This window comes from Schistocerca nitens, chromosome 5, assembly GCF_023898315.1.
Source record: "Schistocerca nitens isolate TAMUIC-IGC-003100 chromosome 5, iqSchNite1.1, whole genome shotgun sequence".
In the NCBI taxonomy this organism is placed as follows: domain Eukaryota; kingdom Metazoa; phylum Arthropoda; class Insecta; order Orthoptera; family Acrididae; genus Schistocerca; species Schistocerca nitens.
In genome coordinates, this window is record NC_064618.1 from 692,684,510 (window position 1) to 692,705,059 (window position 20,550).

General features: G+C 39.5%; 1 protein-coding gene across 3 annotated transcripts in view; it reads left to right on the forward strand.

The window, feature by feature from the left end:
* The window catches only part of LOC126259161 (uncharacterized), a 659,794-nt gene that overhangs the window by 475,225 nt on the left and 164,019 nt on the right, over window positions 1-20,550 (forward strand). The gene's annotated exons all lie outside the window — the stretch shown is intronic.

A 20,550-nucleotide genomic window follows, 5' to 3' on the forward strand; every position in this document is an offset into this window, starting at 1 on the left:
GCAATAGGTCTGTCTTTATCACCAGTTCTGTGTGAAACCAGTGCACTGATTCCATAAGAGGAAGCGTCAACTTGCAGTACAACTGGTTTTTCAGGATCAAAGTGAACTAAGCATTGATTACTGAGCAGTGCATCTTCAGTTTTGGAAAAGCTAGTTCACACTCATCTGTCCAAACCAAGGGGACATTCTTGCAATGCAATGGAGCCATGATTTGTGCAGCATTCGGTGTGTACTGAATATAATAGTTCATTTTCCCTAAAACTGACTGCAGTTCTGTAATATTATGAGGAACTGGTAAGTCTCATATGGCTAACAAACGTGACTGCAGAGGATGTACACCTTTACTGTTTATGACATGACCAAGATACTGCAATTTGGATTTAAAAAAAAAATCACACTTGTCCAGTATACGCTTTAGCCCTGCATCAGATAACAAATGGAAAAAAAGCACGTAAATTTGCAATATGTTGTTCAGGTGTACGACCTGCTACTACAGTATTCTCCAGATAGTTTGAACAGTTTGGCACTTGTCCAGTCAGCTGTTCCAAATACCGTTGAAAAATGGTGGGTGCAGAAGCCCTGCCAAAAGGCAAACTCAAATATTTAAACAGGTCCAAGTGAGTATTCACTACACACACTTTTTGAGATTCTTCATTGAGAGGTATACCAAGATAAGCATCACGCAAATCGGGTTTTGATAAATAGCATCCAGTGCCTAATTTGTCCATGAAATTTCCTGGGCGTGGTAATGGAGAAGTATCAATGACTGTTTATGAGTTGACTGTAGACTTAAAGTCAACACAGAGGCAAATGTGACCTGAAGATTTGGGAAGCAAAACCAGTGGACTTACCCTTGACTAGCTGATGTGGGCACAACAACTCCGCTATCTTGCAATTCTTTTTCAGGCATGACTTTGTCCTGTAATGCAATGGGAACAGTTTTGGCCCAGAAAAATTTCGGCTGAGCATTTTCTTTCAGCGTAATATGTGCAACAAAGTCGTTAGCTTTGCCTAAACCTTCAGAAAAGAATTCTGAAAAGTCTTTTAGCAAACTAGCTACACTGTCTTTTGCACTGAATGCTGACATTGACAGCACATTGTTGTGAATGTTAAAGCCACACAAGTCAAAAGAATGTTCTCACACTCATGTGATTGTAGCACTGTAAATGTCACTGCTCATGTATGCGAGTGATAGATAGCAGGCAAAGTACATGTTCCGAGAAAGGGAATGTCTTGTCTATTATAAGCCGTGAGTTGCGTGCTAGTTACAGACAGCGTGGGGAGCCTAACAGTTCATATGTGTCACGATTGGGCAGTGTCATGTTGGCACCCGTGTCCAACTGAAATTTCCCACATTTCCCACAAATAAGTAAATGAACAAAAAGTTTGTTTGACTGACACATCACTGATGAATCTGCGTACTTGCTAGTTGCAGACTTTGAATATACTGCATGGACCTTGTGACAAGTTTTGTAACTGGGCTGAATGCTTATGTTTGTTCCATTGCAAACGTACACATTGCACATGTCCTTCCCTACCACAAGCGTAGCGCTGAGCTTGTCAGGAGGGGCAGTCTTGGCATTTGTGCCGTGTATAACACCGAGGGCAAGACTTAATTTTGTTCACCTGGGTAGTCGCCTGTCTACATGGTTTGAACGGTTGTTTACCCGGCGTGGGTAGTGCACACCGCTGTTGCGGAATGGGGTGATCGCAACTAAGGGACTCAAACTGATAAATAGCTGAATGCTTAAATGTATGAGCCGACAAGGCACCGGAATCATACTATTCTAATATTTGCACTACCCGCTGAAATGATGGATCAGACTGTTCCTCAAAATTTGTTCTCTGATTTTGACATCAGGCACATTATACACGATCACGTCACGCAACATAATGTCTGAATATAAAGCACCACAAGCACATTTAAATTTGCATTTTCTTGTCATACCCTGCAAACCTGTTACCCACTCGCGGCTGACCATTTTTTGCAATTAAAGAACTGATACCTAGCTGCTACCACATTCAGTTGTTGGTCACAATAGTTTGTTAGGAAGCTGGTAATCTGGTTGTAATTAAGTTCACTCAGAGTGGCACTCAGAAAAGGTTTGTGATGAGGCTGAACACTGCACTTCCTACCGTTGATAATAGATGGGGATGTTTGACAGTACCTGGAATGTTGTGGGTGAGTAAATGTGCCTCGAACTCGGACAACTACTCGAGCCATTCTTCTTCTTGTTCACTAAACTTTTGAAGAGGTGGTATTGTATTCGGCGGTGCTGATTCTGTCAGGTGCACAGCGTTGGCGAGTAGCTACTGTGCCATGTTGAGAAGAGTTGAAATCTGGTTTGTCTGAAACTGAAACAACTGCATTAGCTGTGCACATCCAAGGCTTGCAGCTGGGGACAGAGTAGGGGGGGGGGGGGGGTCATATTGGAAGACAAAAATGCAAAAAATATATATGACAAACAAGATGAAGAATCACAAAATCAAAGACGAGAGAGTTGAGGTGCCTGCCTCACACACACACACACACACACACACACACACACACACACACAAAACCAGAAGTCCATGGCCAGCAGGCACGTAGTTCCATGATAACACTTATCGCCAGTTGTGGTGTCTTGCCCACATGTTGCTAATAGGGTGCCGACAGGATGCAGTGTTTTCGGAATGCTGTACAACAGTTCAATCAAATAACAATAGTAGTTTTATTTCTCGAAAGCAAATTGACAATACTTAACTTGACTGTAGCAGATGTCGCTAGTGAGAGGCAACATGAAAACAATACAGACTGACCTCTCTAATGGCTCTATCCACATCTCTGTTCACATTAAACTCACCAACCATCAAGAGTACCTGTATTTCGACAGCTGCCATCCCATACAGCCTGACCAGCTGGGTATGGCACTCTGCAGTGCCAAGAAGTCCCTTGCCCAGTATGCTGACGGTCTCACAAAGGTCTTCACAGAGAGGCTCTGTTCCCCTGACCTAGTCTGCAAACAGATTTCCCTTGCCATATCCCCAACACCCCCTCAATCCTGCCACCACCAATGAGAACCTGCTACCAAGGAGAGTCTCCCTCATCAGCCATTTCCACCAAAGAGAGAAACAAATGAACTGTGTCCTTTATCAGGGCTCTGATTACCAATCATTGTGCTCTGAAATGAGTGACATCCTTCCCTAGATCCTTCCCATCCCTCCTAAAGTGGTGTTGCAGTGCCCACCCAATCTCCAAAACATCCTAGTCCACCCTATGCCACTCCCAATCCCAGCCCCATCTCATAGGGATCATATCCTTATGGAAGAACTAGGTGAAAGATCTGCCCAGTCCATCCTCCCAACACTTCCTATTCCAGTCCTGTCAAAAACATGTCCTACCAGCTCATTGGCCATGCCACCTGTGAAAGCAGGCATGTCTTATACCAACTTTGCTGCAATTCTACCAGGATAAATGGCCACCATCAAACTGTGGCCAAAAGCAAAGTGGGCCTGTTTCACAGTACAGGCCATCTGGGTCCTTCCCGTCACCACCAACTTTTCTCAACTTTGCAGATGGGAGTTGACCTCACAACACCTTCTTTGATATCAAAATTATTACGGCATCAGTCTATGATAACCTTCTCTCCCCATACCCCTTACCCAACTGTTTCTGCTCACCCAGTTCATGTCCCATCACCTTCATTGTGCTCACACACTGCCAGTGCACCCACCAGTCTTTTCCCCTCTCCACTCCTCTCCCTTTCGCCCCCCCCCCCCCTCCTCACCAACTGTTCTCGAGTCTCATTTCTGGTTGCTGCTTTTATTCATTGTATCAGTTGCAGTCAGGCTAAACTGGCTGGAATTAGCTGTCATGTGTGTATGAGGTGTGCCTGCTTGTGTGAATGTGTGTGATTATTTCTCTCTTTTATGAAGAAGGCTTTGGCCAACAACTGTGAGGAGCAGTGTATTCTTTTCAGAACAGTTACAATTTATAATAAATAATATAACTCAGTGTGCCTCCCTCACCTGATGGTGTCATGCCTATTAAATATTCTGTAGTTGTTTGGCAGTGGACACAAAACACACGCGCGCTCACCCCCCCCCCCCCCCCCCCCCACACACACACACACAATTTGCATTTCATGGTTTCATTATTTTATAATACTGAAAAAGTAGGATATTCTCTATCATTTGTTAATTAAAATTCTGTGTAAATGACTGTATATTGCTCTACTATAAAACAAAAAACAGTCAATCCAGGTTACAAATGGTATTTGTTTTTATGGTATGGTCACAGGTTTCAGTTGTACGTATACTATTTTCAGACCAGTAATATTGTCGTTGGTGACACATGTAGCTGAGGTGCGGAGCTGTTGCAAGTGCAAGATGCACCTGTTGTCAGCTGTCTGTGAATTTGTTCAGTGACTGTTGTTGTGCCTACTTGACACAGGGTGACATTATTGAACTATTGCTAGTAATAGTGTTCCATAGATTTAGTGTTTGTTTTGAATACAGTCAGAGAGAGTCCCTTTAGTCAACCATAGTGCCAGTAGTGCTAGTGTTTGTTTTCAATACAGTCCAGAGACAGGTAGTGCGATTTTCATTGTTTTCTACAAGAAGTGGCTAGCAACCACAGTTTAGTCAACAATCAGCCGCCATTAGCGAATTAGCAGTCTAGTTAAAAGTTGATTAACTCTCTACAGTAAATTGATTTCTTAGGATGGATAGGATGTGTGATTGCTGTGTACGGATGCAGGAGGAGCTGGCCACTGTTCGCGAACAGCTGTGCGTGTTGGTGGCCGCGGTCAGCCGTCTTCAGGCTGCTGCCTCGGAGTGTAGCAGCAGTGGGGAGTCTGGTGCGTCGCATGGTACACCCCAGGTGTTACATGCTTCACCCACTGTCCCTGCTGTCGAGACATCTTCGCGGGTACCGGGCACGGTTGGGCCACCCTCTCCCCAAGGGGATTGGCGGGTTCAGCGGCATTCGTGGCACACGAGGCGGAGGGTAAATGTGGAGGCTGGCCGTGTGGCATCGCCCGCTCTGCCTGTGAGTGGACATGTGGCCACTCCTTTAGCAACGTCCGAGCAGGCACACGGGGGGAGGGGTTTATTAGTTATTGGGAGCTCCAACGTTAGGCGGGTGATGGAGCCCCTTAGGGAAATAGCGGAAAGGTCGAGGAAGAAGGCCAGTGTTCACTCTGTCTGCTTGCCAGGGGATCTCATCCAAGATGTGGAGGAGGCCCTGCTGGCGGCGATAGAGAGCACTGGGTGCTCCCGACTGCAAATTGTTGCTCATGTCGGCACCAATGACTCCTGCCGTTTGGGTTCAGAGGTCATCCTCAGTTCGTACAGGCGGTTGGCGGAATTGGTGAAGGGGGAAAGCCTCGCTCGCGGGGTGGAATCTGAGCTAACTATTTGTAGTATCGTTCCCAGAACTGATCGCGGTCCTCTGGTTTGGAGCCGAGTGGAAGGCTTAAACCAGAGGCTCAGACGATTCTGCGGAGATCTGGGGTGCAAATTTCTCGACCTCCGCTATCGGGTGGAGAAATGTAGGGTCCCCCTGAATAGGTCAGGCGTGCACTACATGCCGTAAGCGGCTACAAGGGTAGCGGAGTACGTGTGGAGTGCACATGGGGGTTTTTTAGGTTAGAGAATTCCCTCCCTACACCTGACAAGATGCCTCCTGAGACGCGGCAAGGTAGGAGTAGGCAAAATGCAACAGGGAATAACAATATTAATGTGCTAATAGTAAACTGTGGAGCGTCTATAGAAAGGTCCCAGAACTGCTCTCATTAATAAACGGTCACAACGCCCATATAGTACTAGGGACAGAAAGTTGGCTGAAACCAGACGTAAACAGTAATGAAATCCTAAACTCAGATTGGAATGTATACCGCAGAGACAGACTGCACAGTGAAGGGGGAGGCGTGTTTATAGTGATAAAAAGTGCAATAGTATCGAAGGAAATTAACGGAGATCCGAAATGTGAAATAATTTGAGTGAAGGTCACGGTTAAAGCAGGCTCAGACATGGTAATTGGATGTCTCTATAGGCCCCCTGGCTCAGCAGCTGTTGTGGCTGAACACCAGAAGGATAATTTGGAAAATATTTCGAGTAGATTTCCCCACTATGTTATAGTTCTGGGTGGAGATTTTAATTTGCTGGATATAGACTGGGAGACTCAAACGTTCATAACGGGTGGCAGGGACAAAGAATCCAGTGAAATTTTTGGAAGTGCTTTATCTGAAAACTACCTTGAGCAGTTAAACAGAGAACCGACTCGTGGCGATAACACATTAGACCTTCTGGTGACAAACAAACCCGAACTATTTGAAACAGTTAACGCAGAACAGCGAATCAGCGATCATAAAGTGGTAACTGCATCGATGATTTCAGCTGTAAATAGAAATATTAAAAAAGGTAGGAAGATTTTTCTGTTTAGCAAAAGTGACAAAAAGCAGATTACATAGTACCTGACGGCTCAACACAAAAGTTTTATCTCAAGTACAGATAGTGTTGAGGATCAGTGGACAAAGTTCAAAACGATCGTACAATATGCGTTAGATGAGTATGTGCCAAGCAAGATTGTAATAGATGGAAAAGAGCCACCGTGGTACAACAACCGAGTTAGAAAACTGCTGTGGAAGCAAAGGGAACTTCACAGCAAACATAAACATAGCCAAAGCCTTGCAGACAAACAAAAATTCCGCAAAGGGAAATGTAGTGTGAGGAGGGCTATGCGAGAGGCGTTCAATGAATTTGAAAGTAAAGTTCTATGTACTGACTTGGCAGAAAATCCTAAGAAATTTTGGTCTTATGTCAAAGCGGTAGGTGGATCAAAACAAAATGTCCGAACACTCTGTGACCAAAATGATACTGAAACGGAGGATGACAGACTAAAGGCAGAAATACTGAATGTCTTTTTCCAAAGCTGTTTCACAGAGGAAGACTGCACTGTAGTTCCTTCTCTAGATTGTCACACAGATGACAAAATGGTAGATATCGAAATAGATGACAGAGGGATAGAGAAACAATTAAAATCGCTCAAAAGAGGAAAGGCCGCTGGACCTGATGGGATACCAGTTCTATTTTACACAGAGTACGCGAAGGAACTTGCCCCCCTTCTTGCAGCGGTGTACCGTAGGTCTCTAGAAGAGCGTAGCATTGCAAAGGATTGGAAAAGAGCTCAGGTCATCCCTGGTTTCAAGAAGGGACGTCGAATAGATGTGCAGAACTATAGACCTATATCTCTAACATCGATCAGTTGTAGAATTTTGGAACACGTATTATGTTAAAGTATAATGACTTTTCTGGAGACTAGAAATCTACTCTGTAGGAATCAGCATGGGTTTCGAAAAAGACGGTCATGTGAAACCCACCTCGCGCTATTTGTCCACGAGACTCAGAGGGCCATAGACACGGGTTCCCAGGTAGATGCCATGTTTCTTGACTTCCTCAAGGCATTCGATACAGTTCCCGACAGTCGTTTAATGAACAAAGTAATTGTGTGATTGGATTGAAGAGTTCCTAGATAACAGAACGCAGCATGTCATTCTCAATGGAGAGAAGTCTTCCGAAGTAAGAGTGATTTCAGGGGTGCCGCAGGGGAGTGTCATAGGACTGTTGCTATTCACAATATACATAAATGACCTTGTGGATGACATCGGAAGTTCACTGAGGCTTTTTGCAGATGATGCTGTGGTGTATCGAGAGGTTGTAACAATGGAAAATCGTACTGAAATGCAGGAGGATCTGCAGCGAATTGACGCATGGTGCAGGGAATGGCAATTCAATCTCAATGTAGACAAGTGTAATGTGCTGCGAATTCATAGAAAGATAGATCCCTTATCATTTAGCTACAAAATAGCAGGTCAGAAACTGGAAGCAGTTAATTCCATAAATTATCTGGGAGTACGCATTAGGAGTGATTTAAAATGGAATTATCATATAAAGTTGGTCGTCGGCAAAGCAGATGCCAGACTGAGATTCACTGGAAGAATCCTAAGGAAATGCAATCCGAAAACAAAGGAAGTAGGTTACAGTACACTTGTTCGCCCACTGCTTGAATACTGCTCAGCAGTGTGGGATCCGTACCATATATGGTTGATAGAAGAGATAGAAAAGATCCAACAGAGAGCAGCGCGCTTCGTTACAGGATCATTTAGTAATCGCGAAAGTGTTTCGGAGATGATAGATAAACTCCAGTGGAAGACTCTGCAGGAAAGACGCTCAGTAGCTGGGTATGGGCTTTTGTTAAAGTTTCGAGAACATACCTTCACGGAAGAGTCAAGCAGTATATTGCTCCCTCCTACGTATATCTCGCGAAGAGACCACGAGGATAAAATCAGAGAGATTAGAGCCCACACAGAAGCATACCGACAATCCTTCTTTTCATGAACAATACAAGACTGGAATAGAAGGGAGAAGTGTTGGCCGCAGGGCATGATGGGAATTAGTATGTGTTGTATGGTTTGGTTTAGCAGTGAAGCCCACTTTCATTGGATGGGTTCATCAGTAAGCAAAATCGGAGCATTTTGGGGACTGAGAATCCACCTTTCATGATCGAGAAGTCTCTTCATCTTCAGTGGGTGACTGTATAGTGTGCAGTGTCCGGTCTCAGAATAATCGGTGCTATACTCCGTGATGGCACAATGACTACCAAACAGTATGCGAAGATATTGGAAGATTATTTCATCCCCATTATCCAAAGTGACCCTGACTTCACCAAGATGTGTTTCATGCAAGACAGGGCTCAACCCCATTGAAGCAGAAGAGTGTTTGATATCCTGGAAGGGCAATTTGGGGACCACATTTTGGCCCTGGGGTACCCAGAGGCCACTGGCATGGGCCTCAATTGGCCACCATATTCTCAAGATCTGAACTTGTGTAATTCCTTTTTGTGGGGCTTTATTAAAGACAAGGTGTACAGCAATAACCTCAAAACCACTGCTGAGCTGATAACAGTCATTTAGGAAGTCATCTACAACATTGATGTTCCGACACTTCAGTGGCTCATGCAGACATTCCCTATTTGTCTGCGGCACGTCATCGCCAATGACGGCAGGCATATCAAACAGAATCTAAATCTGAATATCTGTAGTGATGTTTACATGTTGAATAAATTGTGTGCATGCTGTAGTTTGTAAGTAATGGTAGACTGCTACTCATCATATGGTGGAGATGTTGTCACAAACTGCTAACAAGTAAAAAGGTTTACTAATTTTTACTTTGTTGTGGCTGTCTACGACTCGACATCTCCACTATACGGTGAGTAACAATCTATCCTTTTCATAACATTGTCATTATTCCATATTGGATTTTCCATTATTTAAATGCCTTGTATGCACTGCGATTTCTGGTCACTTTCCTAACAAGTGATTTTACATGACTGTCCCATTTCATATTGTTACTAAATACTTAAATGGTGATGCATGCTGAAGATATTCACTTCTGATGTTGTAATCAGATATTGTATCATTCTTTCTCTTTTACCTTATATTTATCCTCATTTAAATGAAGCTGCCGTTCATTACACTAAGCTGAAATTTTGTTCAACACTTTCTGCATTTCTTACTGTTGTCCATTGAGGATAATTCCCTGTAGACAAGAGTGTTGCCAGTGAACCCTTTTATAGTTCTGCTCTGCATAACTGTCAAATTTGTATGTATATTGAGAACATTTTGCTTCCTTGGGGCTCACCTGATGCCACTTCCAATTTCTGTAAAACAGTCATTGTCCAGTACAACATCTGGTTTCTTTTAGTCACAGATTTTCTTGAGCCACTCGCATATTTGTGAAGGTACTCCACATTACAGGTCTTGGTTAGTAGTAAACAATGTGGTACAGTTTCAAATGCTTACATAAATCTAGGAAGCTGCAATATACCTGTTTGTATGCCTCTATTGTTTGCAAGATGTCATGTATGAATAAAGCAAGCCATGTTTTTCTGAATTCCTGAGAGACTGTTGTTTTCCTCCAGGAATTTTGTAATTTTTGAGCATAGAATATGCTGTTAACAAAGACACTTGCATTGATCGTCTCCATCCATAGTCCATTAATGCCAAATTTCTCCACACTGTCCTAATGAATGTGTTCATTGTACATCCTGCATTGATTTCTGAGATAATTTCATGCACTGTTGCATGTCTGTTAGCACTGATAATGCTATAAAATGCTGCTGTTCTTGGTCATTAAGTGAAGGCTGTTGGCCACTGTGTTGTCAATAGTGAGAAGTAATACCTGAAATTTGGGATTAGCAGCACACTCATGACACTGTGGATCTCAATTCCCTAATGATTTCAGAAATGGAATGTCCTAAGCATCTATCTCCAACTACCATTCTGCATTCAGAATCTGTTAATTCCCTTCGTGTAGCCATAATCATGGTTGGCTTGCTGGTTGGTTGCTTCTTTTGGGGGAGAAGACCAAACAGCAAGGTCATCGGTCCCGTCAGATTAAGGAGGAAGGGGGAAGGAAATTGGGCATGCCCTTTCGAAGGCATCATCCCAGCATTTGCCTGAAGTGATTTAGGGAACCACAGAAAACCTAAATCAGGATGGCCGGACATGGGTTTGAACTGTCGTCCTCCCCATAATCATGTCAGAAATCTTTTTACCTGAATCACCTGAGTACAAACAGCAGCTCCACCAATACACTGCCCTTTTATACCTTATCTACACAATGTCCTGCCATCTGTACATGTGCTATCCCATGACTTTGGAGCCTTCAGCATATCTATACCATGGATTATAATGTCTTTCAATATTAAACACAAAGTTTCCACATTTGCCAGATATGAACTATATTTTCCTGTAGTAACATCATGCTTGCTTATCCCTTTCTCATTGGTGACAATCCTGGAAGTGGTGATGACACTTTATATCTCCTCTGGAAACCATAGATGCCAGGTGTCAAGGCAACATAACATCCGTTATCTATTTGGGAATAGTATTTCATTCTGCTACTTGCTAATAATTTTCAACAGTCCTTTACAAAGGAGTGTGACTGGATTGGTTTTCTTGGCAGGTAGGATGCAACATATTGCCTAAGATAGAGAGTCATGGTCTGACCATCCCCACCCTCCTCTTGCCCAAAGTTTGTCTCTGATATTTGCAGTAAAAGTTAGTAACTTGAATAGCCGACCACATTTTCACAGCACTTGCCCCATTGAGCTAGTGACATACTGCAACGAATGACACAGATAGTTGAATTTAAATAACCAGTTATGTTAATAATAAAAATACTCATATTTTTTGTTGCTCCCTTTGTTGTGTATCAATGGCTCATGGTGTCTTTCTTTTCCATTCTTTATCTTTCTATAATCGTCTAGAGGATGATCAGGTTGATGTTTCAATAATGATACGGATTCTGGTACACTTTCCTCAGAATTACACTTATATTTTCAGTTATTTCATGTCACAATACAAATAAATGAAACACACGACTCGGTCTCCAGCCCCGCGCTTCAAAGTCATACAACCAACTGTGCAAAAGAACAAAGATTTATCTCGAACAACATGTAGCAAAGAAATTATTATCATATATTGATCTATTTATGCAAAACAATCTTTGGAACTTACATTTCATAAATAAAATACAATTAATTGTCTATCTTTTTTGAGAAATCTGTATTCATCATTGTAATTGCATTAAGTATTTATAAAGTTTGACATTTGAACATTTTCCTGTAGCTGTGTAGTAGTGGATTTTTGGTTTTTATGTCTTCCGTGCGATATTGTTCACTTCTTATGATTCAAGATAGTTTGTACATTTATCTCACATTAATAAGTTTTATTACCTTAGCCCCCCCCCCCCCCCCCCCAAAAAAAAAAAAAAAAAAGGGAATTGAAAGCATAAAAAGTGAGAAAAATTTTGTTACCAAATAATAAAACTGGTTATGCCAACAAGTTTTAGAGTACAACAAATCAGTATTAAATTGTTTTTCATTACATGATATACAGCAGTTTGACTCCCTTAGCATCACCACTTCATTTATCTGAGGTCAAGAACAAAATTTCACTTTACTGAGTTCTGTTCTCACAATTTTTCAAAAACAGTTTCAAAGTCTGACCTTTTACTTACCCAGTCAGTCTCAAATTCTTACCAGATATCATATAACATGTATTGGATAAGCAAAAGGATGGTATACATAACAGTGATTTTCTCATATTAGCATAGCAGGAGAACTTGAATTTCATGAGAATGTCTGTATGCCAATATTTATATACCTGTCTTTAAACGGTGAAATAACATTGACTGGTAATCCCCTATGATCAGATGAAAACGTTAGTCCATATAGAGTTATTTGAAGTGTGTGTGTGTGTGTGTTTTTTCTTTTTTTTAAAGAAAATATAACCAAATACTTTAGATTGGAGGACCAAATTATTCTCTTAATACCAATGAAATATCTTTCTAACAACATTTTATAGTGTCTTACTTCTAAATTTACCTTTCATACAAGACATTGAACCCTCGGCATATAAAAGTATGCTATATCAAAAATTATTTCTTGTTCTATTTTGCAAGAATTCTATATCTCCAACATGGCAGGTGCTACAAGTGCAGAACTGTCTTTTTACCTCATCCACAAAAGTTGTGACAGAAAATAAGGTAGGCCGCAGATAGAAGAGAGAAAAAAATTGAAGAGCACAGTGGGAACAGAAACCAGATAGGAAAGAGTTAGAATAGAGTGTACCAGAAATTAAGAATGGATACACCCAGCTAGGGAAGGCACCACCAAAGTCATCAGACCTGCTACCTGTTCCATGTGCAAGTGTATCACTTATTTTGTCCATTAATCTCTGATTGTTATAAATATTTTGGATTCATTAGTTTTCATATTTCATAATACATTACACAATAGCACATAAAAATTACTTTTCAGTTCTTTCAAACTATGTTGCAGGATGAGACAACTAGCTCATTCTTACATGTTTCCTTGAAAACTGGATTATTTATTTAGTTACGTAAAAAATATTGGTCATAAATTATGCCATTAACTATTTGTCACATTTAAAATTCTTCCTTCATATCTGTATAAAGTACACTGATTCAATGGAGCGGTATGAGAGTTCAAAACGTATACAAAATAATATTAAACATAAAGAAATACATCACAATAAACACAAGTAAGTTATATACAGTACAAGAAATTGCAGTTATATGGTGAGGAATGGTGAGCTGCCTTCCTCACACATTCCCAAAACTAGTACAAAAAAAATGTCAAAGTTTCATTGGATGATCAACAATTCTAGACAGCAAAAGGAAATGCTCTAATGGTCATCTTTCAGAATGTTTTTTTCTGTGCAAATATCATGAATAAAATCAACATGGAAATGGCTTCACAAGGTGTTAATACTTTGTAGTCAGCAACAAGATATTTAGTACATGTAAGTTATTTCCTACCAATACTAACTCTTTCTCATACCAGTGCTATGGAATCACACAGTTGTTAAACAAAATTCTGATATTTTCAACAAATCAGACCCAGCTCAAGCTTTCATAAACATAAATCATATAATCAAAGGCTAATGCTCGGTATCATTCTTCCTAGCTTCCTTATAGTAATTTCTCAGAATTTTCCACAGAATATCATCATAAACAGAAGTTCAGTGGATTGCAAAACAGTACACCAATAAGTCCCTAATATTTCATTTCCCTAACACCATTATAAACCTCATAAACTTCACATTTTCATTATAGTTCACAATACAATAAACCTTCATCTCTCACACCACTTCATCTCAACATAAACCTCATCAACATCACAAAATATTTCACAAAACCTCATAACACCATCAGTATGTCTCAAATAGAAAATTGCTCTGTGTTGTAATCCATGTATTCTATTTATAATAGTACAACATTTATTATAAACCAAGAAAAATATGTTAATCATTAACAACACATAGGTCTGAAAAACAACACTCTCCATTATGTCCTTCCCTCACAAAGACACCATAATAATAACTGAACTGACACAGCTTTTAAAATTCTAACTTTTTCGTTTTCCATAAACATATCTTTTATTCAGTAAAGCACTAGATGTTTTGGCATTGCTAACACTGGCTGACTATAATAATATTTTCTCAGTCTAATTCATTTATGTAAAAAAATTAAATTTCTTTTATCCTCATTGTAAAACCATAAGACAGTTTTATCAATTTTCACTTCTCACAAAATATTCTCATCTTACAGTTCATCACTAAACAACATCATTAACTATAAATTCACCTTACAGAAACATTCATTTTCTCATTGCCATGTTGCAGATTCCAAATGCAGCATTATGACATTCAACGTACTATATACCACAAAGAAAATCATTTTCAGAACTGAATAAATGCTCAGGAGGAATCGATTGAGCCTTTAACTTTAAGGTTACTCTAAACATTGACCAATAACACTGTAAAAAATTAAACTAATTACTTCTCATGATAGAACATAATAAAATATAAATCATGACTTATTTATAACCTGTAGAAAAGTAACATAGTACATGCAAAAATAGTAAGTTACCACATGTAAATTGTTTGCACATAAATGTTTGAAAAACAGTAACCGCATAGTTATTTACATGTGGTAGAAAACATTTTGTGTCTGTGTGTGTGTTTTTCCCTGTTTTTTGGTGTCCCCCCCCCCCCCCCCCCGACTCTGACCAAAATCTACCTAAAAATCCTTCCTCAAACTCACATAGGTTGTGCCATCATTAGTGTATTGATTTGAGCTTAATGCTTCGCCTTCCAGAATCTTGTTAACAAACTTGATTTTCATAGTCATATTAGATACAAGATTATCTCTTCTGTGATGCAGAAAATCTACAGGACGTGAAGTACCTTAACCTGAGAAGTTTTTCACTGGAATGTTGCAAAACATGGTACCAACATTGTTCAAAAGATTTCAATTAACTACATCATTTGACGATTTTTCAACTTTTTTGCACAAAACAGAAACACTACTTTCTAGGATGTCAGTTTTGGTGTTACTTAATTTTACATTTTCTGCAAGTTTCCTGTCTACTGTTTTCACATGTTCAACAAAACTACTTTCAATAAGGGGTAGTTTGGTGTCAACATTAGTTTCTGAAGTTGAAATTCAACTATTTACAATTTTGTCAACAGTTCTTATTTCCTCATGCACTTCTTCAAAAGCAATTTTTTTTTCTGCCTCTTAAAAGTGAGAGTATAAAATTCCTAGCGATTAACTGCTGAACCAATTACAATAAAGTGCCTGCATTTGAAGCACCTCTAAAAAGCTGTGTAGCTGATATTATACTAGGTACAGAAGGCTGGTCAAAAATTGTGAGATATTTGGAACAAATTTAAATGTATATCAAAAGGATGTGGTAGCAGCAGATGGAGATGAGATATTTATTTCAATAGATAAGAAACACAAATCCACTGAAGAGTAAATTGAGTTGCATGTAAGATTTTCTGATAGCATTCAGTATCAAGAGTTGGGCGTATACTTATAGTCACATCCTTCAATCAGCCAGCAGGCTCATCTCCAGATGTAACCGAAAACTTATGGAAAACCTAAATTCGCTAGTTCATAAATCCCCAGTCATACTTTCATTCTTGGAGGAGACTTTAATCGTCCAACAATCGATGGAGAAAATAACAGTTTTGCAGATGGTGAGCTGGACAAGATGTCCTCCTAAATATTATAAAATGGATTCTCTTAGAACTGTCTGACTGATGATGGAAGTTGTTGTGGCCTTCAGTCTGATTTGATGCAGCTCTCCTTGCCACTTTATCCTGTGATGGAAGTGTATTGGATCTAATAGCCATAAAAAGAGCACAAAGGCAACAAAAACAAGTAGAAGGATGTATATTTTCACCAAGAAAGATAAAGATGCAGTAGGGTCATATCCCAGTAAGGAACCTGAAACATTTAGCTGTGGAGAGAAGCATGTGGAACTATGGTTGTCAACCTGGGGATAGTTAGCAACTTCTGGATAATTACTCCGTGAGGGGTAAAATGAAATTCTCTGAGGGGTAAAAAGTAAATGCTTTATTTTTATCCATTGTTTTTCAGTGTTTTGTCCACGTCTGTTTTACTTTTGTAAAATGAAGAACAAACCGCCTTCAGTCACAAGTTGTGTTTATTTACTGCACTATGCATTTTGAGCCCTGGAGGCTCATCTTCAGGTGCTTTTTAGTGATTTACATCAGGTTTTTTAGTTGTTTGTAGTTTAACATTGTATGATGTCTGCTTCTGTTGTGCGGTTGGTATACACAATACACATCTTTAATTTTGCAGTACATACTGGGATATATACATTGTCACACACTTTTTCGCACATTGTAATAGAGAATCTTTGGCATGTTTACATTCTGCTACTACAATGTGCGAAAAAGTGTGTGACAATGTATATATCCCAGTATGTACTGCAAAATTAAAGATGTGTATTGTGTATACCAACCGCACAACAGAAGCAGACATCATACAATGTTAAACTGCAAACAACTAAAAATCCTGATGTAAATCACTAAAAAGCACCTGAAGATGAGCCTCCAGGGCTCGAAATGCATAGTGCAGTAAATAAACGCAACTTGTGACTGAAGGCGGTTTGTTCTTCATTTTATAAAAAGATAAATGATTTGATACTGTTTCAGTCACAAAACTAAATGATTTTCAAAAGATCATTACTATTATTACTATTTTGTAAGAATCTGATACTGATTATGTGAGTTATCAATAATTACTTTTTCCAATTAGTAACATTAATGCAGTAGAGGTTATAGGTTCCTCCCATAGTCCACCCACTACACATATATGTTGTGCTTTGTCCCGTACATCGCTCAAGATAAAAGTGAGACATGTATATAAAACAAATGCTAACTATCTCAAGAGAACGTCTTCTCAAAGTTGTAGATAGTACCTGCAATAGTTGATAAATTGCTTCATTACTTACTTTGAAACAGATAAATGAATTAATTGACAGTGCAACACAGCAGTAACTACATAAGGGCTACTATAATGCTGTACACTGTTGTATTATTATTATAAGAGTGATTAGAAACAAAGCATTAACAGCCTGAAGTCATAAAATTTCCATAAGTTCTTAAGTAAGGAGTGCACCAATGAAGTAATTTACAAACAGTAAATGTAACTTGATTGATTTTAAATGGGGTTGTAGTGTTCAGGTCAAGCAAGTGGCGCAGTGGGGAGGAGTAATGCAGGGGAAGCATGTTTTGTAACAAGTGTGTGCCCTCACTGTAGATAGTTAACTTTCTTTTCTGAGAGGGAATTTGGGTAGCACTTGTGATGCACCACAAATTCCTTCATCATTCATTCTCTCTCTCTCTCTCTCTCTCTCTCTCTCTCTCTCTCTCACACACACACACACACACACACACACACACACACTAAATATCATTCACCTTTCATCATTTTAAAAATTAGTTCATTCTACGGTTTAGTTAGGTGCTAAAGTTGGTGATAATGGGGGGGGGGGGGGGGTGTCAAGTCCATGGTGGAAGGGGCACTCATGGAATACAGTCACTGTAAAGATGCTTCTAAATAAACAGTGTCAACAGCATAATAGGGGTAAAACAAAGCATAGGTCTAGAGATAGGGATATGATGAATGGAATATGGTTGGCTGTCATGAGGGCGCAGTGCATGAAGCCTTTGACTATGATGGCAGAGTGTAATTGAATGATCTCTCACAAAACCCAAAGTAATTGTGGTCATATGTAAAGGTTGGCAGTGTACAAAGTTAGTGTCCAGACACTCATGGGTGAGGCAGGAAGTGAAATTGAGGGTGGCAAAGCAAAAGCAGAATTGCTGAAAATGGTTTTCAAATGTTCCTCTACAAATGAAAATCCAGGGGCATTGCCCCAAATTAATTCTCGCATCATTGCGAAGATGAGCACTATATCAGGGCATCCTCAAAAGTAATGCCTGCAAATTGTTACGTGAAAACTCTTACTGATTTTTAACTAAAACAAACATTATTAACATCCTATATCTTCATTCTTCATGTCTACATATTTTCAGCCCTCTGCCACTAGAGGGCTCCGAATTATAGCATGTAACATGGCAGTGTCTAATGTGACTGTGTCAGTGCTCTAGAAACAGTATGCTGTAACTCGGTTTTGAATTTGAAGCTCTCATTCCCACATGGTGCACCCTCTCCTTCAGCATGACAATGCCACACCACAGATGAGTTCTGTGATATCTGCAACAATCCGACACTTTGGGTTCACTGTCATTGGTCATTCTCCATCCTGTACTGACTTTTCCTCATCCAATTTTAATCTGTTTCCAAAACTTACAGAACACACTGTGATTGTGATGGTGCAGTGCAAGCAGAGGAGAGGTTGTGGCTCCATCAGAAAAGTCACACCACATACAGTAATGTTATCAACAGGACTGGTTTCTCACTGGGAGATGTGTGTTCATTGCCAGGGTGACTTTGTTGAGAAATAAATGTGTAGATGTGAAGAATAAAGATGTAGGATGTTAATAACATTAATTCTATATAAAAAGTTTTAAGAGTCTTAACATTAAAAATTTGGAGGCATTCCTTTTCAGAACGTACTCATAGATATCAATGTCAGTATTGACAACACTGATTGTTGAGAAACAGCTGAAATCGCTAAAATTGGATGAAGCTCTAGGGTCCAAAGGAAATCCAATCATATTCTTTACTGAATTTTCAGCAGCTGTGTTAGGCCCTCTTTTAACTGTAATCTACCACAGATCCCTTGAATAAAAGAAAGCACAGGTCACAACCATCTACAAGAAGGGCAGTAGAAGTGACCCAAAAAACTACCATCCAATATTATTAACATTCATTTGTGGTAGAATCCAGAACATATTCTGAGCTCAAAATGTATGAGGTATCTTGAACGGAATGATCTCCTCCATGCCAACCAACATGGTTCCTAGGTACACTGACTATGTGAAACCCAATTTGCACTTTCCTCACATGACATATTGAAAGACATGAATCAAGGCAGTCAGATACATGCAGTATTTCTCAATTTCAAAAAAGCATTTGACTTAATACCCCATGTCACTAGTACACTTATTGCAAGTACAATCGAATGGGATGCTAAATGAAATTTGTGAGTGGATTGAAGACATTTTTGGTAAGGAGGATGCAGCATGCTGTCTTGGATGGAGAGTCATTGACAGATGTAGAAGAAACTTTGGGTGCACCCTGAGGAAGTTTGTTGGGATTCTTTTTGATCATGTTGTGTGTTAATGTCGCTGCAGACAACACTGACAACAGTGTCAGACTTTTCATAGATGAGGCAGTTGTCTATAATGAAGTACTCTCTGAAAAAAGCTGCAAAAATATTCCGTCAGATCTTGATAAGAACCAAAGTAATGCAAAGATTGTCCTCTTGCTTTAAATGTTCAGATATATATAATTAATTATGCACTTAACAAAATGAACAAACATAGTATTGTATGACTACAGTAATAATGAGTCTCAGTTGGAATCATATCCCATACAAATATGTGGGTGTAGCACTTTGTACAGATATGAAATGGGAACAATTACATAGTCTCAGTCGTAGCTAAAACAGGTGACAGACTTTGATATATTAGTACAATACTAAGAAAAAAAGCAATCGGTCTACAGAGGAAATCACTTGTGTGATGCATCCTAGAATATTGCTTAAGTGTGAAGGATCCATAGCAAATAGTTCCAGTGGAGGTATTGAACATATACAGAGAAGTGCAAGACAGTCATAGGCTTGTCTGACCCATGGGAGAGCCTCACGGAGATGCTGAAGAAACTGAGCTGGCAGACACTTGAAGGTAGATGCAAACTATCCCAAGAAAGTGTAGTTATGAAGTTTCAAGAAATGGATTAAAATGATCACTCTCAGTATCTGCTGCAACCACCTACATGCAGATCCAGATTGTGATGACAAGATTAAATTAATTACAGAGTACACAAAGACATTTAAACAGTCAAACTTCCCACACCCCATATGTGAATGGAATGAGAATAAGCCATAATAACAGATACTACGAGAAGCACTCTATGTTATTAATTTCCCAGTGGTTGGCAGAGTATCGGTGTAGATCTGAATGTTTGATGTCTAGAATAATTCAGACATTAAAAAAGTGTGTTGAAAGTATTGATAATTAGATAATTTAGAGCCCACAGCACCAATAAGGAATCTTTGTTGATCTGTGTGTGATGTGGAACGTTTTAATTTAGTAAAAAAATAAGGACCTGAATATTATGCACAGAACAGTATTAAAATCATAATTACTACTTCATAGATGTTTCTATCTTGTTTCGCATATGAGTAACTAAATTTGTACATATTATGGAAGGCAATGAAATTCCTGAGAGCTGTAGTGCATGGAGTGTAGCTTAATGATTAGCTTTGCTGGCTGGCATGCTGGGGGTCACCAGTTCAAACAGGACCACTAACAACTATTTGTTACTTAATATTTATCATTGTTGGAAAGTACTTAAAATAAATTATATTTTTAATATTTGTATAGTCTAGAATATTCTATGTCTGTATTAATACAAGCATTCTAGAATATGCAATGGGTCATTTCTGTTCTAGCTGTATGTTAGTGTTAGTAA